Source organism: Oratosquilla oratoria, chromosome 11, assembly GCF_046742065.1.
Source record: "Oratosquilla oratoria isolate Oo_2021 chromosome 11, ASM4674206v1, whole genome shotgun sequence".
NCBI classification, from domain to species: domain Eukaryota; kingdom Metazoa; phylum Arthropoda; class Malacostraca; order Stomatopoda; family Squillidae; genus Oratosquilla; species Oratosquilla oratoria.
This window is the reverse complement of record NC_134787.1, coordinates 12,950,424-12,955,175: the sequence shown is the minus strand read 5'-3', so window position 1 is coordinate 12,955,175 and position 4,752 is coordinate 12,950,424.

The following is a 4,752-nucleotide window of genomic DNA, read 5'->3' as shown; positions in this document are numbered from 1 at the left end:
TTTTGTGCCTTGTCCTTTTTGGCTACCCCCCTGGTAAGGAGGAAAAAAGCCTTGGTATATGGTATATATATATATATCTTTCTAATATCCAATCTACTTCGCCTGGTCCCCAAGAAGTGCCTCATTCACCTCACCCGACTCCTGTGGTGAACCGTCGTTATCCTATATCTATATATTTCTATAGATCTATATCCTATATATCTACATATTTCTTGCCCCTTAAAATGGTGGTACGCACCCACTCCACTCCCATCCACCCCCCTTTACCCACTTTCATCTTAGCTCCTCGTGGATCAAGGATCATCCATGACTTCCGCCCACCACCCGGGCCAGAAGAAATGCAGCAAGACACAGCTGGGCCACTTCATTTAGTTGACGACCCTATCTCCTTGTCCGCTCATGCAGAAAATAGAGAAGAAGAGGAGAAATCCCTTCGAGCTGCGTCGAAATACTATTCATAGACAACCATCGTTATATACTCGTATAACAGTAATGTACATTAGTATTCATTTATACAGTAATGTGTTCTGATGGTTATACATATCATGATGGTATATTCTTATATAACATTAAGATATATTGTAATATACACGTATGTTATATTGATATATACGGGTGTCTTGTATATCGTAATGATAACTGGTGCTGTATGCTATTGTAATTCATATTGGTATTCCTTTATATATCACGATGTGTTTTGATGTTCCCATATTTCGTGATGGTGTATACGAGTGTTCTTGTAAAACATGAGAAGGCATTCTGATGCACTTAGATATCGTGTTCTTGTGTGTTCTTATTACTAGATATGATGATGATGCGCATTGGTGTTCTTAAAAATCTTGATGAACAAACGGTGGTGTTCTACATATGATGGTACTGCATTTTGGTGTTCTTATGTCGTGACGAGAACCACATATATTTCTGTCAACTAGTCCATATACAGAACTGCAGTAAAGAAAGATTAACATTTAGTATTTATGCCTTTCAGTTCTGTAGTCTAGACATGGCTTTGCTTAGTGAGGGGCATTTTAATGTCAAGGACTATAGTATGAAAGGGGCCTCTGTTAGAAGGTCTGGTATCTCCCTTTAACAATTTTATTACAATGTCACCCTTTAATGATGGACGATTTTATTCAGCTGAGGGGAGATCCGGAAAATTATTGGGTTTTGATCGAGTAAGACGCCATTTGGTAGAGATTTTGGTGAACAAAATCGTCAGTCATTGACCACAACAAAATCTATACAGTATCAACGTAACAAAAGGGATTTAATCCCTTCAAACAAGATCCTTTCAGTCAGGGATTGCTGCCTGAAAGGATTTGATCTTTTATTCTCGACCACCCTTTTAACTTTTCCTTTTACTATTTAATTTGGTTAAGTCGTTAACAAGACTCGAATATCGTATCGTGTTTGTTTAGAATATCAACTAAACTTTTACCTGAAATACTACCCTTCGCCTTTCATCCTTGGTTTATTACATGCATGCCTTAACTTTCTCTTCATCACAATATTCATGCAAACTTAATTTCATCATCTTTACTTCTTTCGCTTTATACCCATTTCCCCCTACGCTTCAAACTTCAAATTTCCCCTCATCTCTCCACTTTGTCCACACCTTAACTTTTGAAATCGTGTCCACCTTCCATCTAAATTTGTCTTCAAGTTAACGAACTATCCTCAGTAAGCTAATCATCTCCCCCCCCCCACCCCCACCCCATTCTGTCACTTGTGTCTCGATCGCCTCCAGTTCCCCTTAGGAACCGCGTGACGTCATGTCGCTTTCTCTGTGCCAACCGTTTTTCTGGTTTCTTTCAATGTTCATTTTTCTATCCGGTCTTGTTTGTCTTCTCAATTTTGTCACTAAACTCTGTGTCATTTCTCTGAATTTTGTTCCTTTAAAATCAAAAGGGGAAAAATAGAATAATGGTTCTTTATTCGATTTCAATTTGTCTCGGCTCGCTGTTATTGCTTTTGCGCAGTCACTTCACATCGACATTCTCTTTTTGATATCCTTCCCCCCTCTCTACCATTTCCTGTTGTCTTTCTACTGTGCTCCACATTTAATTTGGACTTCGATATAAAGTCTTCTACTTTTAGATTTGTCTCCCTTTCGTCTGTTTGTTCAGCATTTCCTTTGTGATTCCTGTCGGTTTCCCAGTTTTCATCCTGTTTTGCTTTTTGATTCTCTTTCAGTTCTCTCTCGTGACGAGATCTTCGCATCTGTCCTCGAGTTTCCTGCCTTTGTCACCTTTATCTTAAGTTCAAATAAAAAAAAAGAGAGAAACAGAAAAAGAAGCGCATCACAACAGTCAGTTTTATATTTGTTTTCCTGGATCTTAAAACATCAAATTCCAGTGCATGTAATCGTGTCTTAACCTTCCTTCCCAGCAAGTCTCTCACCTTCAACCTCCTTCCCAGCATCTTTCGGCTCAGCTTCCATCTACGTCGTATTTCCCAGCTCCCTCAGTCCATCTATCTCTTTATTATCCAGTCCCTTGTCGCACATACAGCTGACTTCACTGCTAAGTAATACACTGGCCGGTGTTTTTTGTGAAGTTGTAGTATTTGATGTCGTTAATTTCCGAGGTCGTAACTGAGCCATCAGCCACAGTGGTACTTACAAGTGGAGGCAACTGTGTATTGTCATTATCGATAATATAATTATTATCATATTATTATCATTGTCATATTACTATCATTATTATACTATTACCATTATTATATTGTCATCATTATCATTACTACAGTTGTCATTATTCTTATTATTGTTATCATTACTATTATCATTACTCTCATTATAATAATAATTATTATCACTATCATTATTATCAATATTATCATTATACTTACTAAGTAAATGCCTTGGGAGATTAAAAAGTGCCATGAGAAACCGACATCTGGGAATGGATGCAAAGAGGAGACAATATGAAGGGATGATGTTGCCAATAATGCTGTATGAGGCGGAGACTTGGAATTTAAGAGATGCAGAGAGGAGTTTAAATGTGAGGTGAAATGTCGGAGAAGTATAGTAGGGGTTGCAAGGTTGGATAGAGTGAGAAATGAGGAGGTGAGGAGGAGAGCGGAGGTGGAAAGGGAGATGACGTATAGGGCTGATGAAAGAATATTGAGATGGTTTGGACACATGGAAAGAATGAGTGAAGAAAGATTAGTAAAAGAGGTGTGGAAGGCAGAGGTGGGGGGAGTGAACTTGAGGGGACGACCGAGGATGAGATGGATTGGGTGAAAAGGGTTTTGGGCAAGAGGGGAATGTCTGTTGAGCAAGGAAGGAAGAAGGTAGGAGATAGGGGTGAGTAGAGAATGGCTGTGTGTAGATGATACTGTGATGCGCTTGGAGGGAGTAGGGGATGGGTGGCAAGTGGGGAGTGGTTATGTGTGGATATTTTGACGCAGCCGGAAGGGATTTCTCCCCGTCTTCTCTATTTTCCGCGTGAGGACACGGAGAGGCGAGGTCGCCGATTAAATGAAGCGGCCTTCTTGTGGGTGTACTGTGTCTTGCTGCATTGCTTCTGACCCAGAGCTGTGGGCGGGAAACAGGAGTGAGAGGGAGGAAAGGGTGGTAAATAGGAATGGAATGGGTGGGAGTGAAATGGGTGGGAGTGAAATGGGTAGGAGTGAAATGGGTGGGAGTGGTTATGTGCCTTCTGACTTGGAAACCCCCATTATATGGGGGGAAAAGCCCTTGGTATATAGATAGAATTCTATTCTACCTTATCTTGTATTTCATCTTATTCTACTTAATCTATTTGTATCTATCTATATAATCATTCATTTATCTATTTATTGATTTAGTTGTGTATTTGATTGATTTATTTTTTCTTTATTGCTGATCCTCGCTATCAGACTCTACCATGCTAATCTTCGTTGGACACCGCTCTTAATTATCATTATCAGAATTATTATCATACTTAATTTTATTCTATCTTATCCTATTTTTTATTTAATTTATTTTAATTTTATGTATCTATTCATTTGTTTGCTTATGTATTCATTTATCTATTTATCTATTTATTAATTGATATATGTAAACACTAAAAAATGGCTTCCAGGAAAGAACGAAAATCGTCAAAAGCGCTGAGGGTACAGTATTACGGAACAAAAAGTAAGCGAAAATGTGAAAACTATTTTAGAGCATTGATTAACAGACCATAGCCAGAAGACACCTTGGAGGGACAAGAATACCAACGACCAACATTAGAGGAAGTAAAGAAAACGATTAAGAGTCTGAAAGATAGCAAGGCACCAGGTGAAGATAACTTAACAGTAGAGGAGAATGTCTGGGAAGAAAAATTACGAAACTTGTTCAGAAAATTTTGTGGAAATGAAAGAATCTCTCAGTTATGGAATGCTCGTATTATGATACCACTACACTAGAATGGAGATAAGTTGCAGTGTTAAAATTACAAAGGACTTTGCCTCCTAGAAATTGGGTACAAGATTTTTGCCAAGGTCTTGTACAATAGACTGGTGACCCCCGTTAGATGAAATTATCTGAAATTACCAGTGTGGTTTTCGTAAGAAAAGAGAAACGACTGCCCGTATGTCTACGATAAGAATCATGGAGAAAAAAAATGGGAATATAGCAAAGTTCTATACAAACTTTTCATTTACTTTAAACAAGCCTATGATACTATTCATCGACATTCAATTTCGAGCATACTTTTGGAGTACCAGTGAAAGTGACCCACATGATTACGTTTATCGGACACAAAAGGAAAACCAAAAGTTGGTGGT